The sequence below is a fragment of the Hevea brasiliensis genome, chromosome 7 (genome assembly GCF_030052815.1).
Source record: "Hevea brasiliensis isolate MT/VB/25A 57/8 chromosome 7, ASM3005281v1, whole genome shotgun sequence".
Taxonomy (NCBI): Eukaryota; Viridiplantae; Streptophyta; class Magnoliopsida; order Malpighiales; family Euphorbiaceae; genus Hevea; species Hevea brasiliensis.
In genome coordinates this window covers 16,787,884-16,800,930 of record NC_079499.1, presented here as the reverse complement: position 1 = coordinate 16,800,930, position 13,047 = coordinate 16,787,884, and positions in this window count along the sequence as shown.

Genomic DNA, 13,047 nt, shown 5'->3' with positions numbered 1-13,047 from the left:
AAATCAAAAAGATTGTTTACAGGAAAAAATCGAAAAGATTGTTTACAGGAATTATTTACAGGAATTGAAATGTTTATAGAGAAAATGTAAATTGCTTGCTTGAATTAAAAATAAAAGAATAAAATTGGATCTGATACTAGACTAAAAAGTAAAAGATTGCTTGAAAATGTAAAAAGATTGGCTAAAGTAGGAAAATTGAGCTAAGACATTATATCTGTCATGTGTTGATTGATTGGTTGTGTGTGTGTCTTGACTGAAGCTCAGCACGTCTATTTATAGGAGATCAGCTATTTGGTGGCCAAGTTTGCCATGCCCACTTTCTCCACCACTTGCACCTTTTTCTCTTCACTAGCCACTTCTTATAACAGCCCATAACCACTCACTCACACCACTCCTCCACACTTTCCTGCCATCATCTCTAGTAGATAGTTTTAGACATTAAATATCTATAACTGCCTAACAAATAACACCCATTTGTACATGTAATTATTTAATTGGTCTAACTCCAAATTAATACTTACTGACTGTTGGTCTTGTGCTAGCTTGAGCTATGGGCCATGTCACATTAAATAGACAATTTAATTTAATATTTTAGACCCATTAATTAACTGGAGCCTAAAAATATTAAAATTAAATTATGGTGAAAACAGATGCCCCCATGTGTACAGCTTAAGAATTTAGGCTTTACACATGTAAAGAAAAACTTGAATATCACCTTGGCAGTCACTATCTTACTTGAATTGGACTTGAAAATTTGTAGTTTCTGTGTTGCTCTTGTTGACTATTTTCCATGGAAAAATTCTTGAAGGATTTAATTTATTAAATAAAAATTGGCAATTATGGTAGAGCCAAAATTTTATCTAATAAATTAAATAAGAGAACATTTTAATTTTACTAAATAAAAATTAACTAGTGATATGCTAGCCAAAATTTATTTAATAAAATTAGCTTTAAATTTTTCCTTTGATTGAGCTCACATTTTTCTCTCATCTTTTTATTTTAATATTTCTTCTCTCTCTCTCTCTCTCTCTCTCTCTCTCTCTCTCTCTCTCTCTCTTTTATATGTATATATACACATCACTTTTTTTTTTTTATTTATCTAACAACTCATAGATTAATTTTCTCTCAACCCACAAAAATCTTGAAAATTAAAATAAAGGCCATTAGGTATGTGAATTAATCAGTTTTACCTATTGATACATAGTCCAATTTCCAGTACTGACCTAACCATTGGAGTGGTGGTTAACTAATCCACCTGGTGCTCTCTTTTTTCTTGGAGATCCAATACCGGTAGAAGAGGAGAATAGCATCACTGCATCTCTTTTTTGTCTGGATTCTGATCTTCTGTGCTGTCTTTGGCACTAAAGTCCCTATTGTGCCACGTTTGGCCTTTAGCTGTTGTAACTTCTTTTTTGTGTCTTGGTTAGTGGCTTAGGAAACTTCTTATGCCATACCAGATTCCACTCATCAGTAGGTGTGCCTCTAGACAATACCATAAACCAAACCTTTCCTGTTGTTGCATTTAGCTTTTGGCACCCAGATCTTATGATTTATCTTATAATTGCAACCTTCCTTATTGGTCTCATCTCATAATACCAAATGTCATGGTATTTGCAGTAGCCTTTGCCCTTCATCTCTTCTTTAGATGGTGTCTTGTGTCCCTATGGAAGAGTAAAAAATTTTCATGCAAAAGAAAATAAAAAATCTTCTCTGCCTTATTATGTCAAAAGAATACTGTTGCTAGGGTAGCAAAAGGTTAGAAGAGACTTTTCTCCATACTTCTGAAGGTTTTGCCAATTTACATAAAATAGGACAGACACAACTTCCCATGTTAACAAAATCAACAATACCCACATCATAAAATGTTTCCTAAAAATATGTGCCCATGGAGGTTTTCCTTTTTCTAGTTTTCTTTCCTAAGCAATCCTTCATAGCCTGCTACTTTCATAGCAAGCTCAAAAAAATCCCTAACGTCCATGCCTTGAAACTTTTTCCTAAGCTTAATATCTAAACCACCTTAGGCCAACTCGATAAATTCACATTCAGGTAAAAATATTTTGCACCTATTGTGCATATTCTCGAACTTAGCAATGTATGAGTCTATAGATTCTCCTGGCTTTTAGTAAATCTTAGATAACTCAGTAATATACACTTCATGTTTAGTCTTGTAAAACTGTGTGTGAAACAAGTGCTCTATGTTTTGCCTAGTGTGCACATATTCTCTAGGTAATGAAGCATACCAAGAAAAAGAAACTTTAGTTAGGGAATTAGGAAACAACCTTAACTTAAACATGTCAAAGTTGTCATAATTAGCAACCTTACCACATTGAACAGTAAACCTACCAATATTTTCTAAGGCAAACTATATCTCATCTCCTGAGAATATATAACCCCTAGGGTAAGGGTTATTCCTATCCATCCAGGTGGGATAGGGTTTGTGAAACTTAAGATGATCTACCTGTAATGTCCTCACAGCAGGTAATCCGTACATTCTACTGTTCCGATGACCAATGTCTGTCGAACAGCCAGAATGTCTGGAACTACACTTAAACTATAGTTAGGAGACATAAATTGATGGAATAAATATTAAAAAAATATAAGAAAAATTAAGAGAAAATAAAGGAAATGAAATATAACTAGATTAAATGAGTCAAGGTTCCGGTGATGGGTGACCGTACTGGGAAGCGACTGTGAAGACAGTTGCCAATCTCAAACCCGCAAGAAACCCTAGGAAATAATTTTTAGGACTAAATTAAAGGTTTACTGAGGTATAAATGATATTAAAAAGGTCAAAGAAAATTCAAGAAAATTTATTAATATGTACAAACAAAAATAACCCAATAAGCCTAATGAAGGATATTTTGGTCATTTCAACCCCATAGTTGAATTTTGACCTAAATGTCAAATAGAATGAGAGAGATTAAAACACATAAAATAAATTAAATTGTGAAATATTCAATGGAAATGGGAAAAGAAACAAGAGGAAATAAAATGGAAGTATTACATAAGCCTTACATCGCCATGACCTAAGCATGATGCAAGGGTGACTACAAAATGACATAATAATAATTTATGTGAAATTAATCATGGGATATGTATAACATAAGATGATAAAACTTAATTAATCAAAAAGCATTTCTCATCTTCATCTTCTTCCATGGCCGAACCTCTCTCTTCATAAGCTTTCTCCATTTCTTTTTCTTTCAAAGCTTGATTTCCCTAACTTTTCTACCCCAAAACCCTAAGTTCACTTCACTAAAACTTGGGTCTACACCTTGGAGAAGCTAATAGTAGCAAGAAGAAAGGAAGATATTGAAGATTTCTAAGCTTGGAAAATCCCTTGATTAAGGTTAGTGCTAATCCTTCTCCCTTCTTTAATTAAACATTGAATTGAAGTTCGGAGGAGTGGGAATTGCATGAAATAAAAAGCAATTGATAAGTTTAGGAAAGAGTTGAAATTCGACAACCTTGTGAACCATAGGAGTTTGATGATTTTGATTCCCTTAAACTTGATTTGTGATGTTGATTGATTGTTGCTTAATAAAAGTGCCATGTATGCCAATTTGTAGTTCAGGAGATTAGAGGAAATTGCATTGGGAGTGTACTCTTCATGCAAGTTGTGAGATTCTTTGAGTCCAGTGTTGATTTTGACCTATAACTAGAAATGTGTTACTCCAATTGGTATAAGGCCAATTGTAGATGAAACTAGGGCCAAAATACTCCATTTTTCATGAAGAAATCATGCCCAAATTCTATCCATATATTGACCTAATTATTGTTTGAATCCGCTTACCAAATCCTAAACCCAGAAAAATGCTCAAATGAACAGTATATGTTCATTTCGTCATAACTTCCTCTAGGAAGGTCCAAATGATCTGATTTTTATACCATTGGAAAGGTTAGACATAGGAGTACAACTTTCATGGGGAACATAGAACCCAAAAATGCCTCTAACTAAACTAAATTGCTAGTAGAATTTAGGTCACAAAGTTGTCCAGTACCAATGTAACACCCTCCCGGTAACTACTCCGTACATCCTACTGTTCCGGTGACTGGTGTTAGTCCGGACAGCTAGAATGTCCGGAAAAATATTTAAATTAAAGTCAGGAACCATAATTAACTCAAATATTAATAAGAAAAATTTAGTAAAAATTTTAGGAATAAAATACAACCGAGTTAAGCAGTAGGTGCCCAAGCGATGGGTAACCAGAGGGAAGTTGCGGTTCTCGCAACGAGGAGCCCTAGACCCGGGAGAAAAATTATAAAATAATTTTTGGGACTCCAGAGAAGGGTTATTGAGGTTCCCATGGCATTAGAATGCCAAGAAAATACCTAGAAAATTTTTTCAATCGGTACAGACAATTTTGACCCGTTAAGCCAAACGGAGGGCATTTTGGTCATTTCGCCTTCAGAGGTGATTTTTGGCCGACTTGTCCAGTTGAGTAAATAATTAATATGACATAAAATATGAATAAACATTACTAGAAATTAAATTGAAATTGAGTAGTGGAGGAAAGAAAAGAAATTGAGGAAAAAAGGCTATTTATGACATCATGGTGATGTCATTTATAATTACCAACCAATCACAATTAAGCCCTTATTTGACTAACTAATAAAGAGACAAATTGAAGACTAAATTCATCAAAGATCCAGCAGCCATCTCCTTCCCCAAAACTAGCCAAAAACGTAGAGAGAGAAAAGAGAGGGTTTCCACCATAGTTCAAGCTTCCAAGCTTTGAAACCTTGCTTATCTTGCACCAAAAACCCTAGATCCCTTCAATAAAAATTACCCCCACACCTTGTTGGAGTGTTTGGCAGCCAAGAAAAGCCAAGAAAGTGAAGGAATTGCTTGAGAAAAATCTGCCCTAATCAAGGTTAGTGCATTAGATACTTAAAACTCCTTATTTTCATGATTTGCAACTTGAATTGAGTAAGAATTGTAACTAAAATGAACAAGAATTATGTGTACACATACTATGAATTTTTGGCAGCCCTTGTGAAGGAATTATTTTGATTGTTTTGATGGACTTAAAGTGGGCTATAGATCAAGTTTAAACCATGTGTGTATGTGATTATTGAAGGAGCTAGTAATTAAGGTGTTGTGAAAACCTATAATGGAACTAGGGTTTTGAAGAGTGAAAAATTGGCTTGGCTTGGGAAATTGTTAGGGCACATTTTAATGGTCAATTAGTGACCATTTTAGGTAAGTTGACCATAATTAAAACTGAAAAATAGTATGGTAAAGTGAAGGTGTAATCTGCCCTAGGGACAGCAGCAATGGACTGAGATTTCAGTCCAATTAGATAGCCATAACTTTGGCTGTGTTAGTCCAATTGGTGTTTGGCCAATTGGACATGAAACTAGGCTTATAATGGCACATTTTTGCTGAAGAAACCATACCCAAAAGACCAAAGCAAGAGGACCAAAACTTGGCCCCAATCCGGACACCCTGCAACTGATTCTGCAGAATTGACCAAATGAACAGTAACTGTTCATTTGGCCATAACTCACTGTAGATATGGTTAATTGACCTGAAATTTTTACAGAAACAATTTAAGACCTAGACAAACAACTTTCATGAAGGAACCTACCCCAAATTATGGCCAGAACCTAACCCAAATGGCAGTCGAAGTCACTTTTCATGTTACTGTAGATATGGTAATTTCTGCAGAATGCAAATCCGGCCAGCTGTGGTTTTTGGACCATATCTGGAGCTAAAAAACTCCAAATGGAGTGATTCAAAAAAGGAAATTCAACTAGACAAAATAAGGAACAACTTTCATGTTTTACATTTCTTCAAATTCTCACAGTAACAGTGTCCAATGGAACAGTGAAGTTGACTCACCAAAACTGAAAATTCTGCTTGTGTTGGTTTAAACTTGAAATGGTATTAACACTTAATGCCAACAAGTTTTAAACACAAAATGTGGTATGTTGGGAGTGCCAAAGTCAATGTACATATTTTCTATCCAAAAGTCAACATTTTTGTTGACCAATGAGGTGAATAGTAACACCAAAACATGAAATTCACAAATTGAAGAATTTAAAAGTTTCAAATGCCCTAGTATACCTAACAAGATTGGTTTGGATAGTTTGGCATGCCAATAGGGTTCGATTAGCGATCGCACATGGCAATATGCCATTCGTGATTTCATGGCTTTTAGCCATTCGACTTTGTATTGAGACTTGGCCTTGTGCCTGATATTATTCTGACTTGTTAGCTATTCATTTGCACACCGAGATGCATATGTGACCGATGGTGTGACGGCGAGTGCTAGGTACCCGGTGCGGTTACCCGTTATCCATCCGATGCGTCTAGTGTAGGTTACTTGGGGCAACCAAATGAATAAAAGTGGACAAAGTAAATGATATACAAATACCAAACAAATAAAGCGTACACATTCACTACACATTTAATTTCTTACTATTTTCTTTTATTATATTATTGCACCACTAAGCATTATTGCTTAGCGCGTTGCTTTGCCACGCGTGAGTACTGGAGATACAGATCGTGAGCCCGGTAGACCACAGACTGGGTGAGTCCATGCTGCAGCTCTGCACAGTGTCCGTGTAACCTCAACTTCTTGATTGCATTGGTAGGACATTAGGTGTCATTTTGACATTTTGTAACTTAACTTTGTTTTTCTCCTATGTAATTAAACTTGTGTAATGTATATTGATGTTTATGTAAATTATGAAAATTGTACTTGTGAATGGAAAAGTAAATGTTTACTTGTGATTTATATGTGATCATCACATGTGATGGATGATTGAGAACTGGAATTGAAATGTTGTTGAGATCTTAATATTGAGATTTTGTTGATAAATTGAAGTTGGGATTATTTGGTAATTATTTGGAAGTGTTTTTAACAGGTTTCGAAGAACTGTTTTCTCCATTCTTAGCCGGTACTCCGCCGGATTTTCTTTAAAATTTTCGGAACCTCAAATAAATAATAATTTCGATAAATGGCTTAAATAAATCATATTTCATAAATTAGCTTCAAAAGCATGATACAAATTAAGTAAGGTATATTAGAGTGTGCCAGTACACCATGTGGCATTACTTACTCGGGTATACTGTACACGGGTAAGGGGTGTCACATTTAGTGGTATCAGAGCACGGTTTAGGCATTTCTGGTCCTAGATTGAGTCCATACCATGCATTACATTTGTAAGAGTCGAGGTGACACTAATGCAGATCTGTTTGTTTTTGTTATTTTGAATAGGATATGGACCCTTCATCTCAGAGAGCTGTTGAGGAGGAAGTGGAGAGTCATGCTCCACCTGCAGCGGTGAGGCTGGGGCATGAGAGAATCTGCCGCCCGGCTCAAGCGAGCACTGCTCAGCCTCCACAGGCCATGTTTCAGCAAATGGCCGACTTCTTTAGACAAATGGCCGGAGTAATGCCAGCAGCACCACCACCACCAGCTCCACAGCAGAAATCACACCTGGAAAGGCTAAGAAAGTTTGGGGCGGTGGATTTCTTCGGCAAGAGAGAAGATGATTCTGTGGCAGCCGAGAATTGGTTGAACAGAACAGGCAGAGTTCTAAAACAACTCCACTGCACCCCAGAGCAAAATTTAGAGGCTGCCATATCTCTGTTGCAAGATGATGCTTATGAGTGGTGGGACACGGTGTCGATGAAGTGCGACGGAAGGTGTAACTTAGGACTTCTTTCTCTCTGAATTCAAGAAGAAATATGTAGTCTTGTATACGGAAGAGAGAAGAAGAGAGTTTATTAACCTAAAGCGACAGTGTCGGTGGCGAATATGAGAAGGAGTTTGTTCGATTAAGCCGTTATGGAAGGGAGATAGTCCTAATGAAGCCGAAAGGTGCAAGAGATTTGAAGAGGGACTAAATGACAACATCAAGATCCAGCTCACGCCTTGGGAATCACAGAATTTAGCAAGCTAGTGGAAGGCTGCAATAAGAGTTGAAAAAGTGAGAATCGGTGAAGCGGACCGAGAAGGGAGAGCAGAAGAGGGGACCGGTCGGTCTAGCTCATTGCATTTGGAAAGAAGTTCAAGGGTCCACACACGAGTTCAGCTCGACCATATGGTCGAGTCGGTCTCGGGGCCCGAGCCACGATTCACCCCTAGGAGAGGTCGGTCCACACCATCGGTGGCGGCTCTCCGGGGATGGGGTTCAAGGACCAGCCCAACATCTTACGCATGTCCACACCGCCTTAAATGGCACAAGGGGGAGTGTTGGAGAGTAACTAGTGCTGCTTGAGATGTGGGTCGACGAGCATCGGTGAGAAATTGTCCACGCAGAACCACTACAAGCTGCTCCAACACAAGCGGATAGACACGCTCTGCACCACGTAGAGGTAGAAAATCTGCAACCGTCGGCGATGGGACCATCACAGAGGCCTGCATCTGAGCCGGCAGAGAGGCCAGATAACAGACCACCTGCCATAAATTATGCCCTGAGAGCTCAGGAGGAGCAAGATGCCGGGCGTCATCGAGTGCGTTCTCCTCTACAATACTCTGTGCATGCATTGGTGGATCCAGATCCACTCATTCCTACATTTGCATCAACTTACCCGTAGAAAGGGGATACTAGTAGGGAGAGTGACCAAGACATTACGGTCACTAATCCATTGGGCCACGATGTGGTAGTGAACAAAGTATACAAGGGTTGCGTTAAAGATTCAGGTATGAATTCTTGGCGGACCTAATTGAGTTGCCCTTCCATGAGTTTGACGTGATATTGGAAATGGGTGGTTGTCACGTCATCGGGCAATAGTTGATTGCAAATTGAAGAGAATTTCTCTAAAAACTTGAGGGTAATGAGATCACGGTTGTGGGGAAAGGACGATTTCTTGTCCAATGTCATCTCGACCACGATTGCAAGAAGAATGATGAGAAAAGGCTGTGAAGCCTACCTAGCACATGTGGTGGATACTACGTAGGCTAAGCCAAACTTGAGTGACATACCCACAGTAAGAGACTTCTCAGAGGTATTTCCTGAAGAGTTGCACAGTTTGCCACGAGAAAGGGAAGTTGAATTTGCTATTGAGACAACTGCAGATGCAGACCCATTTCCATTGCTCCTTATAGGATGGCACCCACGAATTGAGAGAGTTGAAAACTTCGGTTGCAAGAGTTGTTAGATAAGGGGTTCATACGCCCAAAGGTGTCACCATGGGGAGCTCCAAGGTCTTGTTTGTGAAAAAGAAGGATGGGACTTTGAGGCTATGCATCGATTACCGTGATTGAATAAAGTGGTATGAAGAATAAATATCCGTTGCCTAGAATTGATGATCTGTTTGATCGATTGAAGGGAAGCGAGTGTTTTCCAAGATTGATCTCGGTCGAGGATATCATCGATTGAGGTGAAGGATGCGGATGTGCCAAAAGGCGCATTCAGACCCGATATGGGCATTATGAGTTCCTAGTGATGCCCTTTGGCTTAACAAATGCACAGCGCATTCATGGACCTTATGAACCGTATCTTCCATCCACACTTAGATCGGTTCGTAGTGGTCTTTATTGATGATATTTTGGTGTATTCCAAGACCAGGGAAGAACATGATGAGCATTTGAGGATTGTTCTGCAAATCCTGAGAGAAAAGAAGCTGTATGCTAAGCTATCCAAGTGTGACTTTTGGCTGAATGAGATAGCATTCCTTGGACACATAGTGTCAGCTGATGGGATTAGGGTGGATCCCAAGAAAATAGAAGCAGTGATGGAATGGAAGCCTCCCAGAATACAAGCGAGATCGAAGCTTTTGGGGCTAGTGGGTATTACAGAGATTTGTGAAGGGATTTTCCCTAATAGCTGCTCCAATGACCAAGTTGTTACACAAGAATGTCAAATTTGACTGGAATGACAAGTGTCAGACCAGTTTTGAGAAGTTGAAGGCTATGTTGACAGAAGCACCCGTATTAACACAACCAGTGTCAGGAAAGGACTTCGTGGTCTACAGTGATGCCTCTCATAATGGGTTAGGGTGTGTATTGATGCAAGAGGGGAAGCTGGTCGCCTATGCTTCCAGGCAGTTAAGGCCACATGAACAGAACTACCCTACCCATGATCTAGAGCTTGCAGCAATTATCTTCGCACTGAAGATATGGAGGCATTACTTGTATGGTGAAAAGTGCTACATTTACACAGACCACAAGAGTCTAAAATATTTGCCAACTCAGAGGGAGCTCAACCTTAGACAAAGGCGATGGATTGAGTTCCTGAAGGACTATGATTGTGTGATTGACTATCATCCTGGGAAGGCAAATGTAGTTGCTGATGCTTTGGCGAGAAAGTCCATCACGACTTTGAGATCATTGAATGCCCGTCTAACTTTGATTCGAGATGGAACTATTTTGGTGAGTTGCAAGTGAGGCCAAACTGCTCTACAGATTTTAGATGGGTAAAAGCGGATGGAAAGTTAACGGCCATTATGAGCAAAATCCCGGAAGGAAAAGCAAGCGACTATGAGGTAAAAGCGGATGGGTGTGCATGCTACAAAGGAAGACTGTGTACGGATGATGGGGAATTGAAGACCAGTATTCTAAAAGAGGCACACACGATGTATATGCTATGCACCGGGAAGTACAAAGATGTATCATGATCCAAGCTTGATATTGGTGGCACAGTATGAAGAGGGATATAGCCGACTATGTGACTAAATGCTTGACATGTCGCCAAGTTAAGCGAACATCAAGTTCCATCGGGTTTGCTCTGACCTATACGCATACGAATTGAAATGGGATCGGGTCACCATGGATTTTGTAAGTGGTCTACCTCTCACGGAAGAAACATGATGCGGCATGGGTGATAGTTGATAGATTGACAAAGTCGAGACACTTTACGCCGATTAGGATGACTACTCCTGGAGAAGTTAGCGAATTGTATATCAATGAGATAGTTAGACTACATGGAATTCCACTTTCCATCATATCTGATCGAGACCCAAGATTTACATCGAGATTTTGGAAGAAGTTGCATGAATCCTTGGGTACACAACTCCATTTCAGCACAGCTTTCCATCCTCAGACGGATGGGCAATCCGAAAGAGTAATCCAGGTAAACAATTGAAATCAATGAAATTGATACAAATATTGAATTGAAATGATAACAATAACGTGAAATACTTGTCGTGTCCTTGAGGATATCTTTGAGGAGTTGTGTCATTGAGTTTGAGGAAGTTGGGATAGATACCTCCCAGCGAGAATTTGCATACAACAATAGCTACCAAGCTAGTATCCAAATGGCCCCGTATGAAGCACTGTATGGGAGAAAATGTAGAACTTCAGTGTCTTTGGGTGAATTGGGCGAAGACAAACTGGTAGGGCCAGACCTGGTGAAACAGGCTGAGGAAAAGGTGAAATCAATCAAAGCCAACTTAAAGGTTACCTTAGACAGACAGAAATCTTATGCCGACCTGAAGAGGAAAGAAATAGAATATGGGGTTGGCGACAAAGTGTTCCTCAAGGTGTCACCATGGAAGAAGGTATTGAGGTTTGGAAGGAAAGGTAAGTTAAGCCCTAGGTTCATTGGCCCATATGAAGTCATTGAACGTGTGGGTCCAGTGGCCTATAGGCTAGCTTTACCACCAGAGCTGGACAAGATCCACAATGTGTTCCACGTATCCATGCTTAGAAGATATTGCTCAGACCCTTCACATGTCATCTCCAGAGAAGAAATTGAAATACAACCGGATTTGACATATGAAGAAGAACCTCTACGAATCCTAGCTCGGGAAGTGAAAGAGTTGAGAAACAAGCAAATTCCATTGGTGAAAGTGCTTTGGAGGCACCACAACACCGAGGAGGCAACTTGGGAAAGTGAAGAGATGATGAGGCAACAGTTTCCTCAACTGTTTGCATCAGATAAATTTCGAGGACGAAATTTAAATTAGAGGGGAAGAGTTGTAACACCCTCCGGTAACTACTCAGTACATCCTCTTATTCGGTGATCGATGTCGGTCGGACACTAGAATGTCCGAAAAATATTTAAATTAAAGTCAGAACCATAATTAACTCAAATATTAATAAGAAAAATTTAGTAAAAATTTTAGGAATAAAATACAACCGAGTTAAAGCAGTAGGTGCCCAAGCAATGGGTAACGAGAGGAAGTTGCGGTTCTCACAACGAGAGCCCTAGACCGGAGAAAAATTATAAAATAATTTTTGGGACTCCAGAGAAGGGTTATTGAGGTTCCCATGGCATTAGAATGCCAAGAAAATACCTAGAAAAATTTTTCAATCGGTACAGACAATTTTGACCCGTTAAGCCAAACGGAGGGCATTTTGGTCATTTCGCCTTCAGAGGTGATTTTTGGCCGACTTGTCCAGTTGAGTAAATAATTAATATGACATAAAATATGAATAAACATTACTAGAAATTAAATTGAAATTGAGTAGTGGAGGAAAGAAAAGAAATTGAGGAAAAGGGCTATTTATGACATCATGGTGATGTCATTTATAATTACCAACCAATCACAATTAAGCCCTTATTTGACTAACTAATAAAGAGACAAATTGAAGACTAAATTCATCAAAGATCCAGCAGCCATCTCCTTCCCCAAAACTAGCCAAAAACGTAGAGAGAAAAGAGAGGGTTTCCACCATAGTTCAAGCTTCCAAGCTTTGAAACCTTGCTTATCTTGCACCAAAAACCCTAGATCCCTTCAATAAAAATTACCCCCACACCTTGTTGGAGTGTTTGGCAGCCAAGAAAAGCCAAGAAAGTGAAGGAATTGCTTGAGAAAAATCTGCCCTAATCAAGGTTAGTGCATTAGATACTTAAAACTCCTTATTTTCATGATTTGCAACTTGAATTGAGTAAGAATTGTAACTAAAATGAACAAGAATTATGTGTACACATACTATGAATTTTTGGCAGCCCTTGTGAAGGAATTATTTTGATTGTTTTGATGGACTTAAAGTGGGCTATAGATCAAGTTTAAACCATGTGTGTATGTGATTATTGAAGGAGCTAGTAATTAAGGTGTTGTGAAAACCTATAATGGAACTAGGGTTTTGAAGAGTGAAAAATTGGCTTGGCTTGGGAAATTGTTAGAGCACATTTTAATGGTCAATT